Raw genomic sequence first — 19806 nt, forward strand, 5'->3', positions numbered from 1 at the left:
GTTTAATAAATAGTTGTTGGTTGATTTATTCTTCTATAAAATGAGTATTATAATATTTGCATACCTACCTTAAGGAAAATGCTTTGTAAATAAATTCCTATGGGATTGTTAATTACTGTTATTATTTATACAGCCTTATTTCCCTAGTTTCCTAGAAGAAGTAGCTTGTACATAAAGCATACTCCTTTTGACTTGCAGAAATTTTTACAAAACCCCCTTACTATTGCAGATGAATACCCAGAGGTAAAACTGTCAAGTCCTGAGCTAGAGTATATTCCTAGACTTATACCACACCCCATAATCAGGGCAGAGCTAGGAAAAATATGAAGGGGAAATGTTCTGGGATCAAAGAGAGATTTGGGGTAAGCTTTAACCTCCTTTAGGAAAGGATGCTAAAATCAGGCATCTGACATCCAGTGTTTGGCTTACAACTTTCAAGTCTTTGGATATTTAGTTCTGGGTCCTTTTCCCTATAGCTTCTGCCTCTGGTTTCTGGTCCATTTCAGAAACTACATCACGCTGGCATTGCTACAAGTGGCCAATGACCAAATACATATACAAAGATGGCTGACCTCAGGTCGTGAATGGGAAAGACTGCTCCCTTCCAGAGAGCTTACAGCAACTCTGCTCTGAAATGTGAGCTCCTCTGGCAATAAAGGTAAATCTTTGCTTTTTAAATTGCTTTAATTACTAGACTATTAACCTACTGTATATTTTCATCTAATCAAACCACAAACTTTGCTTCTTTTAACTATTTACTCTTATGCCTTTTGCCTATCCTGCTCACCTTCTCCCTGCATCTCTAGAAACAGTTTAATTATTGACCTTCATTCCTGCTCATTTTCAGACTTAGTTTCTATTTCTTTCCTCATTATTTCTGATTGTCTTGTCTCAGGCACTGCCTCCACTGGTAGGAGTCATCACAAGAGTGGCCAGAGGCTTATTTGAATGAATTTATTCAACTCTCCCAGAGCAAATCACATAGAGGAGGAGCCCATTTAACAGTAATCATTACAGGATTTTGCATTTGTGAGGGTATTATGTCCTTTTATATTGTTTCCTCTATCACTGGACACAGGTGGGGCCTAAGAAACACCCTCTCATACATGAATCTATTACATTCCCAAGGTCAATACCCAGTTAATGGCTTCTGACTTGCAATAATTTGACCTTCTAGGGACCTGTGTCCAAATCTCTTTTATCCAACTCAAGTACATACAGACTATTGGTTGTTTGTCAGTCCCCTACTCTCTTGAGATTATATAATACAGGACAAGAACTATTTATTTTCCTGGACCCTATAAGAATATTTCCTTAATATCATTGCCCAGTAGACAGTTCTGGAAGAAATACTCAGGTATGAATGGGGGTGGGGTAGGTGGGTAATGAACCGTGATGTAATAGTGGGAAGATTACGGACTATACTTGGAGTCAGAAGGCATCGTTTTGAATCCTGGTTCTTCTTCTTGCTACTTATGCAATCCTGGGCAAGTCAATTAACTTCTCTGGGACCCTCTTTCCTTTTTCTATAAGATAAAGTAGTTAGGATCTCAATGATTTCTTTAAAAATACATTTTTATTGACAACCCTTGTTTTTACATAACCTTTATTTTTGAATATATTTCCTTCTCCTTTTAATATTTGATGAACACACCTTTATACAATATTCCACATATTCCCCCACTTCTATAAAGAATGGAAGGGGATGCATTTTTTCTTCTGATCTCTGATGCCAAGTTTGGTCATTATAGTTATTATGCATAGCATTCAATTTCTCTCAGGTCTCTTTCAAGCTCTAAAGTGTAATGAAAATTTAACAACCAGCTTTCATGAGCTGGTACAAGCTGGTTCCAACATACCACAGTGTGATCATGAACAAGCCACTCAGATGATTCACTCAACCTCTCAGCACTCTTGGCAGCTCTCTAAGACTGTCAGCTACAGTTAAACAGCAGATTTAAGGCGATAGAAGGAATTTGGTACAACAAGTTCCCCAAACTGATAAAATCACAGGATTGAACCCTACCCTATCTAAAAAAAAAAGGCTTGAATTACAACTTTTCTTATTCAAAGGCATAGCTCTGTGAATAACCCTTTAGCAAATTGGAGAGTGTCCAGATAAGACATCAAGCCAACAAAAGAGGTTTGTGTTGGGCTTTGCTACTGTAGATCTATGACCTCTCACAATTGGAAGGGGCAGTCCCCTTGGAGAGTGACTACAAAGTGTGGGGCAAGAATGGTCATTCCAAAGTTTGACAGATGCTTCTGGGAATGGAAGTTCCTTCTTTGACTGCACAGAGATGAACAGCAGATGTGACAATAGTTCTGAATTGCAGTCAAAATTCATAAGACATATTTATTTTTATTAAAATCACCTCAGTGCTTCCCTTCGAAGTCATAAAGGAGATAGAACAGGCAGCATAATTGTCTCTTTGCAAATTAAAAAAAAACCCAAGGACAAAAAAGATGAACCAATTTATTCAAGGTCACCCAAAGTTACCACCTTTATCCTTGCTCCAAACTCCTTCAATGTTTTTGCATAATTCTCTAACATGGCCTTTCCATTCCATCCACAAGTAGAAATATATGTGTTTATGTGTGGATACATACACACATATACCAATATATTCTGTATTTATTTATTTTTTTAAAAGCAATCAGGGTTAAATAACTTGCTCAAGGTTACATGGCCAGTTATTTCTGGATGTGGTGCTAAGTATCTGAGCCTGGATTTGATTCTCAGGTCATCCCGACACTGGAGTCGGTGCTCTTACTTGCTGAGCCACCTGGCCGCCTCTTATATTCTATATTTATGTATATATTTATGTCTTCATATATACATAGACACACCAGAATGTATAGCTGTATATATACACTACACATACACATACATAATGCTAAAAGAGAGTTCATGCTCTTGAGTATCTGTAATGGAAACGCAAATTTAAAGATTTTCCCTGCCCCTAGGCTAAAGTGCACCTGGAGCCTGGGGTGGGAGGCTTATTTTTCAGTAGATACTTTTTGATTGGCCAGTGTGTCCAGAAGGTTGTTACATTCTCTGAGCCAGGAGAAGGCTATATAAACCCTGATTTGAGGCTTTGTTTTGGGGCTCACTTTGAGAAGTGTTCTGTGATTTGATCAGATGAGACTCTGGGAAGCTGTTGTTGAGAGCCCCCTGGCTTTGAAAAACCCAGATGTTGATTTGGTATGGATGTAATGGTTGGACAGTTTGGAAACCTGTCTACTTGATCTGTTTCTCTGTCTTCATAATTCTGTCTGTATACTCTGAAGTTTGGGATGCTGACCTTTTCCCCCTGAACTAGGTAAACGATACATGTTTGACTGATTAAAGTAAGCTTGTTAACCCATTTTGAGTTGCTTTCCTTTATCAAAGCAGATCCAAGAACCTGTGTTGGCATCCACCCTGGGGATGCTGGGGTGCTTGCTGCTATAGTATCATGTAGTTTTAACATGGAATATCATGCTAGAAAGGACCTGAAATATTATAAAATACAATACCTTCACTTTACAGATAAAGAAATGGAAGCCAAAGACATTAACCAATTTGTCCAAGGTCATAAGTAGTAAGTAGCAGGAGTCAGGATTTGAATTCTAATTCCAAAGGGACAGCTATTTTCACTCAACTACTCTTCCTGTCAGTCTCCTTGTGGAGTCAAGGTCATTGCAATTCAAAGAGTCATATATCCAAAGTGATAGGTGCTGATCTACACACAATTCATGCTGTTTTAGATTACCAGACCTAGAGTCAGGAAGATTTGTATTTTTGAGTTCAAATTTGCCCTGAAACACTTACTAGTTATGTGATCATGGGCAAGTTACTTAATCCCATTTTCCTCAGTTTCCTCACTTGTAAAATGAACTGGAGAAGGAAATGGCAAACCACCCCAGTATCTTTGTCAAGAAAATCCCCAAATATGCTCATGAAGAGTCAGATGTGATTAAAAACAGTAATTTAGATATAACAATTGATAGTTATAGAGTATTTTCACATACATTATCTCTTTCAACAATAATAGCTCACATTTATAAATTGATTTGTGATTTACAAAGCACTTTTCTCATAGCCGTATGAGACAGGTAGTACAGAACACTACCATCATTCCCATTTTACAGATAAGGATATTGGTGTTAGGATGCTAACTGCCTTGTCTATTGAAACACATTTAGCAATAATCAGTATTTGGATTCTCTCTCAGGTTGTTTGATGTCAAACGCAGACCTATTTCCACAGGACCACAGTAATGTCTAAGGAAAATGACTCAAGCTGTGGTGAAGAGGATAGAGTGGGAAGGATGAATTGGTTAGATGATAAGATAGAAGCAGGAAGACTAAGGAGCTTTGGCAAAAAAGGAAGATGAGGGCAAATTTATTTGAACTGTGATAGTAGCAGTCATAGTAGGAAGGAGGGAATGAATGAGAAAGGAATTAGAGAAATAGAGCTGGTAGGGCTTGGTAATGTATTGAATATGTGAGATGAAGTAGAGTAAAGAGTTAATGATGAGTCCAAGGTTGTGAGTGTGGGACACTATGAAGATAGTGTGAAAGCATCAACAAAAATAAAAAGATATAATGACTAAGGATTTGAGGACTTCCTATCAGTGGAGTGTCTCAGAATGTATTCAATTTTTTTTTTTTAAAAAGATGAAAACATTAAAATTATTGTTATGACCAGAGGCAGTGTGGTGCAATGAAGAAGTCAGTTTGAGGTCAAAAAACCCCAGGTCACCTTGTGTGACCTTGAAGGAATCACTAATCTCTAGTTCTCAGTTTTCTCATTTATGAAATGAAGGGGGCTTTACTAGATGACCTCTAAAGTCCGATTTAAATGACTCTGCATGTATAATTCTATGTGTTAGGCTCCAGGAGAAATACAAAAATTAAAAGGGCAAGATCTATGCCTTAATGGAATTTATAACCTCATATGATTGCCAATACAATAATGTTGAGTAGTAGATAGAGAACTAATCCCAGAGCCAGGACCAACTGGGTTCAAATCCTATTTCTAACACATGATAATTATGTAACTCTGGGCAAGTCATTCAACATTTCAGTGTTCTAGGCAACTCTTTAAGACCAAACTTCTGAGACAATGACAACCTTTACTGGTACAGGGAATTTCATCTTTGGGAACTGCCTAGATCACTGAAATCACACGTCCTGATCCTATCCCTAACACTGTGAATAGCAAAATAATATCATGTTAAAATTTTGTAGCAATATTAGCTCTCAGAAGTAATATAGTATAGTGTAAATACCCCAGGATTCAAGAGTTGAAAACCCCGAATTCTAGTCATGGTTCTTCCTCTAACAGGTTATATGACCTTTGAGAAGTCATTTCTGTTCCTGAATTTTAGTTTTCTCAATAATCAGATGAGCAGATTTGGATTCAATGATCTCTAAAGCCTCTTTCAACTCTAATTCCTATGATTCTGAATGTCAAGCTAAGATGCCTATACTTTGGGAGGAATTTAAACCTGCATGATAAAAGTTGATGAACCTGGTAATCATCAGTTCAGAACTGGGCTTTTCAAAGTGCTTTCACATGCATTGTTTCATTTGATTTTTAAGACTACCTTGTGGGGTACTGACCTCATTTGGTAGATGAACTAAAATTTAGGAATATGAAATAAATGAATCAGAGGTCACATTAAGTTAATGGCAGAACCGGCAACAGAATCCCACCCAATTTCTATTTCAATGCTTTCTCCTTTATTCACACCTTTCCTAGGTGTATGATTCATTAGGACTAGATGGCCCCAGACAGATATCAGCTGAGTTCTTTGATATCCCACCCCTCCTGAATTATTGAGGGGCAGACCTCTTCTGTGAGGACTTAAGAGGAAGATCATCATAGAACCTGGAAAATCTTTGTTAAACCTTCTCTACTGTGTAGATGTATGACTTTTGGATCATTAGGGTTAGCGATTTTAGGCCAAAATACATAGGGATCCTTCCCCAGACCTAACTCAGTGCTTGTAGCTACCTTTTAAAGTGTGTGTATGAGTTATATCAGTGAGGAACACCTCACTCTATAACACATATTTTAAGAAACAGACTGGTAAGTCAATTCCTATTTTCACATCGACAATGTTATCATTTTGGATAAACTTTCTCTTTGTTTATGAATACTCTTCAATTGTAAGCTTTAAGTTTCTCTCTTTCCTAGTCTCTCTGTCAAGTTATTAAAGGTCTGTAAACAAAAGCTGAAATAGTACAAAGGCTCTCAGGGGAGCTCTGCAGGGAATCTTTTCATAGAAAAAAATATTCTTTTTGTAATAGGAAGATCCATCTCCCAAACAATTTATTCTGTAACTCTCAAATTTTGTGTTACTTGGTTTTCTTAAAGCATCACTGGACTTAGGTAGATGTCTACATCTGACAATGTGAGAGGATGCTGAGGATACTCTAAAAAAAGATCTCTGCTGCTGCTGCTGCTTCTGGGGTTCAGAACCATCTGGCACCTACGGGCCCAGAAGAGCAAGCATTGTTGTCCTGTCAGTGTTCCCTTTTTTTATATCCCCTTCTTGATTGGATACCGAGTCTCCATCCCCTCTCCTGAAGGAGGTAATCTAGAAATGCCTGCCTCCAAAAGTCTGATACCTACAGTTCCCTCTACCCTACAAGTAGGACATGGCCACTCAACAACATCACTTGGATGGTCAAGAAATCACAAATTACAATCCTTCTGGTATGTTAGAGGACCATTAGACTGTACCATCTGCCTTGTGACTGGACACTTGGAAATGCTAGGCTTCTCCATTAGTCCTGCATCTGAATCTTCATATGTGTGTCATCTTTCCCAATTAGAAGATGAACCCCTTAAATTACAGGGATTATCTGATTTTTCTATTTGTATTCTCAGTACTTATCACACTATTTGGCAAATAATGAGGACTTTAACATTTTTCATTCATTCATTCACTCCTTCATTTAATAGTGTTCCATATGGCCACATCACTCACTCTTTTTTTTTTTTCTTTAGCAATCAGGGTTAAGTAACTTGCTCAAGGTTACACGGCCAGTTATTTCTGGGTGTGGTGCTGAGTATCTGAGCCTGGATTTGATCCAGATCATCCTTACACTGGAGCCGGTGCTCTTACTCGCTGAGCCACCTGGCTGCCCCTCACATCACTCACTCTTTAGATCAAGAAAGTAATATTCCTTGATCAGTATGTTTGGAGATAAATATCTTTTCTTCTTTATAAGGAAGGACTTAATTTGAGTGGGTAACTATGCTATAGAAACAAAAGACAATAATAAACCTTAAAACAAAAACCCAACAAATCAAAAGGACAAATGGTCTGGGATCAGAATTTTTTGAAAAAGTGATTGGGGGATGTCCATGTCAGAAGGGCAACAATATTGAGGACTAGACATTTTTCTTTGATCCTGTCAACATCTTAAACCCATGTAGAAAAGAAATTATACACCAAAGATAAAGCAACTTCAACTGTTTCATAGCCTAGGATACCCAAGATCCAAAAGAAAATTTTAAAAAGCCACAAAAACCCAAGAAACCAATGTTAATTAATTTTGAGTTCACTCAGCCAACCTCCTCTAATTCCCATGCTACTTGCAATGAGGCAGTACTAAAAGGTCTAAGGACCCAATGCAGGCTTACAAAAAACCCACCCCCACACCCCACTCCTCTCTCTTTCCAGAGCTTTGGAGATCTTGACTTCAACCTATGAAAATCTACTATGCCTACAACAGACAGGCAGCACAACAGGTGGCAGCCCATTAGGAGCAAATGCCTGCTGGAAGCCAGAGAACTAAGAACAAAGGAAACAGGATAGGGCACTCTCTGTTTTGGGTGTGAGAGCATATGTAACACTCCACCAAAGGCTGAGGGAAAATAACAGCATCCAGTTGGGGTCAGTTCTGGTCATCCAAAAGTTACTTGGGGCAGTGACCTTAGCTGGTGAACCATGAATTTCTCAATGTAGGAGAACAATGCACTTTGAGATCCAGCCCCACCAAAAACGACCACACGAGGAGGCAGAGTTAGAAAGTGAGCAAAAAAGGAAAATAAGGATGTGGGAGACTGACATTATCAAAGATCTCAGGAATAAAAATACTCAAAGACTGAACATAAGAAGCTACATGAACAGGGAAAATGTTAATAACAGAAGGAAATATGGCCTCTAGATCTGGTAAATAAATTCAGACATCTATGAATAAATATTGCAAAGCAAATGAAAATGATCCAACATTTGGTGAGACAGAAGACTCTCTGGAATAAGAGGGGAACATGGAAACACAATATACTGTTCCTGAGTAGTTTAATGAGCATTTTGAATTATAATAGAAATTGTCTGCACAGCAAAAATAATGGGCAGAATTGAAAAACGGGAATCTTCAATGACAAATCTCACCAAAGAAACAAAAGAGAGAACAATAAATTAGGAACACAAATATAGATTATTGAAGGACAAAAAACAATAACATTAGAAGAAAATATGCTATGCAAGGAAAATGTACTGATCTTGAAGACAGGATATATAGAGAAAACCTGAGGATCATAATGGGCTTACCATAAGTGCTTTATAAAGACATAAAACCTTAATACCATGATACAGGAAATAATGAAGAAAAATAATCCAGACCTTTTAAATGGAGAAAATAAAATAGCAGTCAAAATAAATTAACAGATCACCTCCAAAAAAAAAAAAGCCAAAGGCTGAAAACCCCAAGATCCTAAAGTTGTTAAATTTTTGGGGGGCTTTTTTTTTTTGGAGGGCAGTTGGGGTCAAGTGACTTGCCCAAAATCACATGGCTAGTTTTTTTGTTAAGTGTCTGAGGCTGTATTTGAACTCAGGTCTAGGGCCAGTGCTCTATTCACTGCGCCACCTAGCCACCCCAAGTTGTTAAATTTTATAATTAAATTCAGAAGCAACAAATTCTATAAGCAATTAGGAGAAGGTCTTCAAATAAAAAGAAGAAGAAATTCTAATAACATAAGACTATTCTTCATCTGCCAGAAAACATAGGAAAGAATGGAATAACATGTTCTACAGAGCAGTGAAGCTCCATTGTTTCAGGGTGGCCTTCTTTAAACTTCTGTTTTTAAGCAAATGTGAAAAAAGATGGATGTTCAATAATTAACAGGCATTTGAAATATATTTAGAAAGATGGTCAGAACCAAGAGATTCACTTCTGGAAGTGAATCTTCTCAAATCTCAGACCCCAAACAACACAAATGCAGGAGGGGTAATAATAAATACAGAAGCTAAGGACAGCAACAAAGTAACAGCTGAGTAACCCATAACAAAGCAAAACATTTTCTAAATGTATACAAGGAGACAGGGCTAAAGGCAGAAGTATGGTACAGGTAACAGTGACGTGACAGGTCTGGGGTGCTATGAACAGAGCTTAATAATATCCTGCCTACAGGTAAATTGGTGTTTGTTTGTTTTGTGGTACTATATTTACAGCATGGGATGGGAGATGAAAGGGGGAGGGGAGTAGGGGACTAGAGAGGAATATCTGTTGTACTCAGATCAAACCAAAGGTTAGCAATTGGGGGAAATGATCCCTCTGGTTTCATAAAGAGAAGAACTTAGAGGGTAGTGGGTGAGGAGGAGGGAAAAGGATCAAAAATGGGGGCACAGGAAGGATGCCTTGCTTTGGTGTAGGATGGGGTTTCACTGATGAATGCTACTATGAGTAAAGAGAGAGATTCCAGGAAGGGAGATTGAGAGCTTACACTGAATATAATTGATAGATTTGGTTCTTTAAAAAGTCCTCCTGTCCTAACTAGTGAGGGAGTTGGAATTACCCAGGGCACTTAGTACCTAGTGGAGTGGAAGGGCATGAACACAGGAGGAGATTTTGAGTCAAATGGGCGAAAAAGACAACCAAGGAAGGATGTAAATTAATAATGGACTGAATAATCAGGGGAGTAGTGGGATAGAGAACCTACCATGGGGCAGTATCCTCTCTGACACCTGCAATAATTGGCATTGCTCTGGGTTATAGGGCACACTGGAAAAGGAGAATGGACAACAGATGGCAGAATTGGGATTCAAACATATCTCAATAGCTTAGTTGAATGCATTAGACAAAATACAGTGGAATAGACATGGTAGAGTTGACCTATAGTTTCTACTGCTGGGGAGGCCAACCCTAGTGGATTACTCAAATTCACGAGCTCTGAGCTAAAGCCAATCAGGTGTCCACATTAAGGCCAACAACAATATGATGAGTCCCTGGAAGTAAAGCAGGAGGCGCTCAAAACCTTGGAAAGCATAAGCAGAGAAGGACCTTTTCTCAATATAAAAAGAACCTATTTAAAACCAAAAGCAAATATCATTTGTAATGGAAGAAAACTAGGTCATTTTCTATTAAATATTTCAGTGGAGCAAGGATGCCCACTTACCCCACTGTTATTTGTTTTAGTCCTGAAGTACTAACAGCAACGAGGCAAAAGTAAGAAATTAAAGGCATAAAGACAGGTAAAGAAGGGGTAAAAACTATCCCTATTTGCTAATGATATAATGATTTACTTGGGAAATTCTAGGGAATCAGTAAAGATATTAATTGAGACAATTAATTGCTTCAACAAAATAGCAGGTTACAAAATAAATCCTCCAAAATCAAAAGCATCTCTATAAAATCATAACAAAACACAGAAAGCATTAATAGGAGAGGAATCTCATTCCAAATATATACAAAATGCATAAAATATCTGGGAATCAACCTATCAATGCACACAAAAGGCTTTTGTAGATTCAATTACAAGTTGCTTCTTAAAGAAATAAAGAACTTAAATAGATGGGAGAACGTTCAGTGCTCATGTCTAGGCTATACAAATATAATAAAAATGGAAGTACTACCTAAATTGATTCATACTTTTAATGCTATACCAATCAAATTACCAAGGGGATACTTGATAGACCTTATAATAACAAAATTAATTTGGAAAAACAAAAGATCTAGAATATCAAGAAAAATGATGAAAAGAAGTAGGGATGGAGGGGAATAATACTTCTAGGCTTAGGAATGTATTATAAAGTACTGGTTATAAAACCCATCTGGTAGTGGTTAAAAAAGAGAGTGATGGGTCAATGGAATAGACTAGACTAGGAAGAATCAGAAATGAGAGAAACCATTAACTCTTTGATAAGAAGAGAATATAAATTGCCTAAGAAAACCTCTGTTATTTGATAAAAACTTGTGAAAAATAAAAAGCAATCTTGCAGAAATTAAGCTTGCTAACCTTTACACCACTTTCCACAATACATTCCAATTAAACAGCATACTATTAAAAAATTCTGGGTCAGCTAGGTGATGAAGTGAATAGAGCACCCACCCTGGAGTCAGGAGGACCTGAGTTCAAATCCAGCTGCAGACACTTAACACTTACTGGCCGTGTGACCTTGGTCAAGTCACTTTACCCCAATTGCCCTGCCTTCCCCCCCTCCAAAAAGCGAAATTAAAAAAAAAAAACAAAAGAAAGAAAGAAAAAGAAATTTATAAAAAAATAATAAAATTCTTGGGGCAGCTAGATGGCACAGTGGATAAAGTACCAGGCCTAGAATTAGAAAGGCTCATCTTAGGGGCAGCTAGGTTGTGCAATGAGTAAAGCACCCACCCCGGAGTCAGGATGACCCAAGTTTGCTTCCAGCCTTAGACACTTAACACCCACACAAAAAAACCTAGCTGTGTAACCTTAGGAAAGTTACTTAACCCCAATTGCCCTCCAAAAGGCAAAAAAAAAAAAAAGGAAAGAAAGGCTCATCTTCCTGACTTCAAATCTGGCCTTGGACAATTAGTAGCTATATGACCCTGGGCAAGTCACTTAACCTGTTTGCCTCAGTTTTCTCATCTGTAAACAGATCTAGTAAACCACTGCAGTATTTTTTGCCAAAAAAAAAAATACTAAATGGGGGTCACAAAGAGTTGAATATGACTGAAAAACAACAAATTTAAAAAAAATTAGAAAAGAAATCATTTGACTCTTACAACTATGCAATTCCTAATCAAAGATGATGATGATGATGATGATAAAAATAATAATAATAGTAAACTAACATTTATATAACACTACACAGTTAGGTGGCTCAGTGGATAGAGTACTGGACCTAGAATAAGGAAAACCTGATTTCAATTCTGACCTCAGACATTTACTCTCTGTGTCACCCTGGGAAAGTCACTCAACCCTGTTTGCCTCATCTGTAAAATGAGTCAGGGAATGAAATGATGTGCCACTCCAATATTTTTGCCAAGAAAACCCCATGGTCAGCATTGCTGTGCTTTGTTCCATGGGGTCATGAAGAGTCAGACACAAATGACCAACAGCAATAACAATAATGTGCCAGACACTGTCCTAAGTTTTACAAATATCTTAATTGACATTCACAATAATCCTGGGAGATAGGTACTATTATCTTTATTTTTCAGTTTTCACTTGGGTACCATCTAGCTGTCTGAAGAGATAGAAGTCACTTACAAAACAAAATAAAATAGATAACTTTGATTGCTTGAAACTGCAAAGATTCTGCATAGACAAAATTAATTCATAAGAAGGGAAGTAGTTGATTGGGGGAAAAATATTGTACCAAATTTCTCTAATGAGGATTTGGCATCTAAGACACTTTAACAGTTAATAAATATATAAGACTAATATCCCATTCCTCAATAGATGAGTGTCCAAAACATATCATAAGCAGATCACAAAAGAAATGCAAAGTATTCACAACCACACGAAAGAATGCTCTAAATTACTACTAATAAGAGAAATGCAAATAAAAAATAGAAAACTTAGGTTTCACGTTATAGCCTACAAACTGTCAAAATAGATGAAAAATGGAAATACCTTTGGTGGGGTTGTAGAATGACCCATATGCTAATACATTGCTTGCAGAGCTATGAAATGTTCCAAACATTTGGGAAATTATAAAACAAAGTAACTAAATGTCCAAACCCTTTGAACCAGAGACTTCTTTACTAGACTTATACCCCAATGAACTCATCAATAAGAATAAAGCACTCATATATAGCAAAATATCCACAAGATGCCCATCAAATGGGGAATAGGTAAACAAATTATGGTATATAAATGTCATGGGATATTACTATAATGTAAGAAATGATACATTATAAATATAGAGAAGCATGGAAAGATCTATATGAACTGATGCAGAAGGAAGAAAGCAGAACCAAAGAAACAATATTCACAATAACTACAACATAAATGTAAAAAATAACTATTCACCAAAAAATAAAAAGGAAATGTAATAAAATTATAATGATCAAACAAGCCTCAATTGAAGAGATATGAGAAGACACACCCAAACCTACCCCTTCATGGAAACGGGAGGTCCATGTTAAATGTCCATACATATTTAACATGTTTTTAGATTTTTTCCTATATATTGATCAGTTGTACTGATTTTTTTTTCCTCTTTAAAAATACTATTTGCAAGGTGACTAGGTGGCGCAGTGAATAGAGCACAGGCCCTGGAGTCAGGAGGACCTTGGTTTGGATCTGGCCTCAGACACTTAACACACACACAAACAAAACCAAGCCGTGTGACCTTGGGCAAGTCACTTAACCTCAATTGCCCTCCAAAAAGCAAAAAATAAATACTATTTGCTATATGGGGATGGTATCTAGAAGGGAGGGAGAAGGGATACTTGGAATAACTATGATGATGTAAGCAACAGAAGATATCAATAAAACTTATTTAAAAATCATAAAAAATAGTGACTGGGAAGAGTAGAGAGCTATAACACATTAAGCCATTTTATGCCAATAACATATTAGCATTCAGCCAAAAACATTTATTAAATATTTACAATGTGTCAGGCACTGTGCTAAGTGTTGGGGATATAATAAAAGATAAAAAAAAAACATGGTCCCTTCTCTCAGGCAACTTACATTCCAAAAGGGGTGCAGTATGCAAATGTGTGTTTTGTATTTATAATGCATATGGATACATATATGTATATAATGCCATGCATATGCATATGCATCATGCACACATATGACATTCAGTGTTGAATGAAAGGTAATCCCAGAGGTAAGTACTAGCAATGAAATGAATTAGTTTATCAGATTAACTTTAACTAGAGAACAGGCCCTTGAGGGAATAGAACATAGGGAGAATACATTTTATTAGAGGGAGGGAGTGGACATGAGTTGTGCCTATGAAAGCAAGTCAATGTGGGACACCATAGGGGCAGCCATATGGTGTGATGTGGAAAAGGGGCTCCTTGGGAATAATGCTGGCAGTGAGAAAGAGGCAGAGAGAAGAGAAAAGAAAGGGAACTAAAGACAAATATAGTTTGTGTATTTCAGGATTTTTTTTAGGGCTTGACCCTACTTGACTCCTCTTGTGTCAAGTATATGCTTCTCTGTTTTCTTTCTCTTAGAGTCTGTTGTTGTTCAATCAATAAGTTGTGTCCTACTCTTTGTGACCACATTTGGGGTTTTCTAGGCAAAGATATTGGAGTGTTTTGCCATTTCATTCTCCTACTTCTTTTACAAATGAGGAAATTGAGGCAAAGAGGGTTAAGTGACTTACTTGCCCAGGGGCATGTAGATAATAAATGTCTGAGGTTGAATTTGAACACAAGTCCTTCTGACTCCAGGGCTGGTATTCTATCAACTGTGCCACCAAGCTGCCCCTCTTAGGGTGTACCCTATGCAGAAACAGTACAGTCATCCCTTCCACATAGTGGGGGTTAGGGGCAGTAGCCCCCACAATTTGGAAAACCCAAATAAAATTCTTTGGCCTTCCCTGAAGGGAGGGCCCCAGATAAAAAGTATGACTTTTTTTTCTTTTTCTTTCATGGGGTTTTTGTAGTACCTTATTGAAAATTTGGGTTAAGTATTTGGTCTTAGGTTCTGTGTTATCTTCTGGCTTTTACATGCATCTATGGCTTCCACAAAACTCCCCCCAAATTCCCATTTAACTTCTTATGTCAACCTGTGATACATATAAATCACAATGGGGAAAGCTGAGATTTGGAAGAGATAACTACAACATAAATTCCTCTCCTGTCAAAGTCTCCTTTCCCTCAGCATCTAGATTCTTATCCCAGACTTTTTTAGAGTCTGTATGCATAATACTGTGTTGGGTACACATTACATCATCCCAATAGAATGTAGCTCCTTGAGTGTAGGGACTCCTGGTTTTGCCTTTGTATCCCTGCGTGCCTCTCACAGAGGGTTATAAAGCTACAGCTTGAAGAGAGAGTCATCTAGTCCTACCCTATTCTTCAGATAAGAAAATTGAGCTCTAAAGTGATTTGCCCAAGAACATAAAATTATTAAACATCCCAACCCAGAATTGAAATTCAGATTCAATACTCTCTTTCCATTGTCCAGTCCTACCTCTCTGGATCTGGTTCAGAAGGATTACTCTCAATGCACATTTCTTCAGTGAATGGGGATTTCTGAAGACATCCTGAGATGTCCTCTGCTCCCAGCAAAGTTACTTTAGTAGAAGTGGCCCCCAAGAGAATGATTACTGGGAAAATTAGGAATAAGGCAGAGGAAGACAAGATGCTAGCCAGCCCTGTTTTGCTCAGGAGCCCTCCTGAAAAATTTACCTCATCTACTTTAGTTTAAAGAAAATAAACTGTTCTTCTGCCCACAACCACCTAATTAGGTTGTACTCTAATATCTCTGGACTTCAAAATGACAGCTAAAGCAGATTAAAGCTGTTTACAGCCAATAGGAAGGAGTATGGTCGCTGCTGGCAATATTTCTTTTTTGCTTAGTAACCCAAGTCTGGTCATAAATCTATATTCTTCTTCAAGGAGGAAGGCCATGATTAAAGGATTCCTCCTGCAGCTGTGGCTCTGTGATAAGAGCTTTATGTTCAGACCCTCCTAAGCTACAAAAAGGAAAAAAAAATAATCATTTTGCATTAAGTTCTATAATTTTTGGGGGGCGGGGGAGGAGGGAAGGATGGAAGGCAATGAGCTTGAGAGACAGAGTTTGAGCAAGGGGAAAAGCAGACAAGTAGTTTGGTCAATGAGTTATTGTAGATTTGCCAGGGAAACCTGTATCCGATATTTCTGACAAGCCACTGGGATTTGTAAGAGTCTTCAACTGTTATCTAACACCATCTATTTCTCTGCAAATACACACATGCACAACCACACAGAGAGAGACCACAGGCATTTTTTTTTTTTTACTAGAAAGGGACTGGTAGCTTTTCCACATTTTAGACAAAGCCAGCTTTTAGCAAAAGCCTTCTTTCTCTAAAGTTTGCCTTATGAATTCTCTATTGTCTATTTTTTCTCCCTTTTACCCTTTCACGTTCCCTCTTCCTGTATCAAGTATCCAATGATCTCAGACTGATCCCACAACATTTAAACTCCTTCACAGTTGGAATGTTGGTAACTTAATAAGGTGTTAGCCCTTCCAACAATTTCAAAAGAGGACTCTTGGAAAAGGGACTGATTAACTCAAAAGGATTGGATCAATAATAGTGACAGTTATTACAAAGAAGAATCACAATCCCTGGATTAGAGATTTGGAGCTGGAAGGGATAGAGATAGAGATCTTCTATTCCAAACCTTTCATTATTCAGATCATAGCATTATGGACTTATATTTAAATAGATTTAGGGGTAGAAAAGAACTTAGGAGGGCTGCTAGGTGGCACAGTGAGTAGAACACTGGCCCTGGAGTCAAGAGGACCTGAGTTCAAATCCAACCTCAGATACTTAACACACACACACACACACACACAAACTAGCCGTGTGACCTTGGGCAAGTCACTTAACCCCAACTGCCCTCCAAAAAAAGCAAAGCAAAGAAAAGAGCTTAGAAGCCACTAAATGTTAGAATTATAAATCTAGAATTGGAATGGACCACAATGAAAATAAGAGTATTTACATAGATCTTTAAGGTTTAAAAAGCACTTTACAAATATCTCTTTTTATCCTCTCGACAACCCTGGGAAATAGGAGCTATTATGTTTTTATCCCTACTTTGTTGTTGTTGTTGTTAGGTCATTCAGTCATGTCCAACTTTTCATGACCCCACCGACCTAGCATGCCAAGACCTTCCATGGTCCATTGTTTCTCAAAGTCTTTCCAAGTTCATGTTCATTGTTTCCATGACACTATCTATTCACCTCATCCTCTATTGTTCCCTTTTCTTTTTGCCTTCAATCTTTCCCAACATCAGGGTCTTTTCCAATGAGTCCTGTCTTCTCATTATGTGGCCAAAGTATTTAAGCTTCAACTTAAGTATCTGACCTAGTGAATCTTCTGAATTAATTTCTTTAAGTGTTGACTGACTTGATCTCATTGCTGTTCAAGGGACTCTCAAAAGTCTCCTCCAGAATCACAATTTAAGAGCTGTTGATTCTGTAGCACTCAGTTTTCCATATAGTCCAACTCTCATAGTCATACATTGCTACTGGAAAAACCATAGCTCTGACTATACAGACCTTTGCTAGCAAGGTGCTGTCTCTGCCCTTTAGTATGCTGTCCAGATTTGCCATAGATTTCTTTCCAAGGAGCAACTATCTTTTCATTTTATGGCTGCAATAACTGTCTGCAATGATCTTTGAGCCCAAGAATATAAAATCTGACATTGCTTCCATTTTTTCTTCCTCTATTTGCCAGGAAGCGATGGGACCAATGGCCAAGATCTTAGTATTTTTGATGTTAAGCTTCAAGCCAGCTTTTAGAATATCTTATTTCACCCTCATCAAGAAGTTTCTTAATTCTTCTTTACTTTCTACCATCAGAGTGATATTGTATACATATCTGAGATTGTTAATATTTCTCCTGGGAACCTTCATTTCAACTTTTGATTCCTCCAGCCTGGCACTTCACGTGACGTGCTCTGCATGTAAATAAATAAGGTGACAATATACAGCCTTGTCATACTCCTTTTCCAATTTTAAACCAATCAATTGTTCCATGTAAGATTCTAACTGTTACTTCTTGACCTACATACAAGTTCCTCAAGAGACAAATAAGATGATCTGGTACTCCCATTTCTTTGAAGACTTGCAACATTTGGTTGTCATCCACACAGTAAAAGGTTTTAGTGTAGTCAGTGAAGCAGAAGATGTTTCTTTGTTTTCTTAACTCCCTTGTATTTTTTTTTATAACCCAGCAAATGTTGGCAATTTGGTCTCTAATTCCTCTGCCTCTTCAAACACCAGTCTGATCTTCTGGTAATTCTTGGTTCACATATTTCTGAAGCCTAGCTTGTAGAAACTTAAACATAATCTTTTTGGCATGAGAAATGAGCACACTTGTTTGGTAATCTGAAAATTCTGTGGCATTGTACTTCTTTAGGACTGAGACCTAAACTGATCTTTTCCAACCCAGTGGCCACTGTTGAGTTTTCCAAATTTACTGGCATATTGAGTGCAGTACTTCCACAGTATCATCTTTTAGGATTTTAAAAGCTTGCCTGAAAGTCCTAGTCTCATCATCAGCAATGCTTTGTAAGGCCCACTTGACTTCATCCTCCAAAGTGTATGACTCTAGATCAATGATAACGACATCATGGTTATGGATGATGTTATGATCTTTCTTGTATAGTTCTTTTCTATATTCTTGCTCCCTCTTAATCTCTATTGCTTCTGCTAAGTCTCTATCATTTTTGCCTTTTTTTATTTTTATATTTGCCTTTATATATTATTGCCCATTTTCCCCTGAAACATTCCTTTGTTATCTCCACTTTTCTTGAAGAGATCTCTATTTTGTCCCTATTTGTTAGATGAAGAAACTGAGGAAAACAGAGATTAAGTGATATGCCTGAGGTCACACAGCTAGTAAGGATCTTAGGTCAAATTTGAATTCAGGTCTTCCTGACTCCAGCTCCAGCACTCTATCTACTATGCCATTATTATAAAACTGAAAAAGTAGGTTGTGACTTTTCCAGGGTAGTCCAGCTCCTTGTTTTACAGATGAGAAAACCGAATCTTAGGGATGTGAAGTAGCAAATAATGGAGCAGGGGCATTTGAATCCATGTCCTTGGGCTCCAACATCAACCATTTTAGGGTAGAAATTTGGACAATGGAGAGGAATTAACCTTGTGTGCTGAGAGTATGCTGATTCTTGTTTAGTATTTCTTCAAATAACACAAAACCTAAACCACCTGACTTTCTAGGCTTGTTGATTTATAGCTGGAAGGAATTTCAAAGGTTGTCTAATTTAATCCCCCTGTCTTTTTATATGAGGCAATTGAGATCCAGAGATGTTGAGTAATTTGCCTAAGGTCCCACAGGAAGTAGAGGAGAGTTAGGATTCAAAATCAGGACAGCTAGAGGGTACAGTATTGAGTACCGTGCCTGGAGCCAGGAAGACTCATATTCCTGAGTTCAAATGATGCTTCAGACACTTACTAGTTTTGTGACCTTGGGCAAATCATTTAACCCTGTTTGCTTCAGTTTCCTCATCTGTAAAATGAACTGAAAAAGGAAATGGCAAACCATTCCAGTATCTCTGCCAAGAAAACCCTGAACGAGGGCACAAAGAGTCAGAAGGGACTGAAATGACGGAACAATAACTTCTGACTCCAAAACTAGCAATTATTCCACAGTATCACAGGTAGACAAAATTCATTAAGATCAGCATGGAAAACTATCTAGCCATCTTTACCTTATTTTTTTTTTTAATCTATCTCTATGACTTCACTGGATTTAAGTGAGTAGTCACCAGTAGGAGAGAGATTGGGAGGGGGAGGAAGAAGAGAGGAGGAAAGGGAGATAGAAGGATGGAGGGAGAGAGAGAGAGAGAGAGAGAGAGAGAGAGAGAGAGAGAGAGAGAGAGAGGAGAGAGAGACAGAGAGAGAGACAG

At 37.8% G+C, this 19806-nt stretch overlaps 1 long non-coding RNA gene across 1 annotated transcript in view; it reads left to right on the forward strand.

Annotated features, from left to right (window-relative positions):
- The first annotated feature begins 372 nt into the window (after positions 1–372).
- LOC138161154 (uncharacterized) overlaps positions 373–19806 on the forward strand; it is a 43371-nt gene continuing 23937 nt past the window's right edge. Inside the window, exon 1 of the long non-coding RNA XR_011168293.1 lies at positions 373–658. This is a non-coding gene — a long non-coding RNA (uncharacterized lncRNA). The remainder of the gene's footprint in view (positions 659–19806) is intronic.

This window comes from Petaurus breviceps, unplaced genomic scaffold (genome assembly GCF_028583685.1).
Source record: "Petaurus breviceps papuanus isolate PSGF00001 unplaced genomic scaffold, PetGlider_PUasm1.0 118, whole genome shotgun sequence".
NCBI lineage: Eukaryota > Metazoa > Chordata > Mammalia > Diprotodontia > Petauridae > Petaurus > Petaurus breviceps.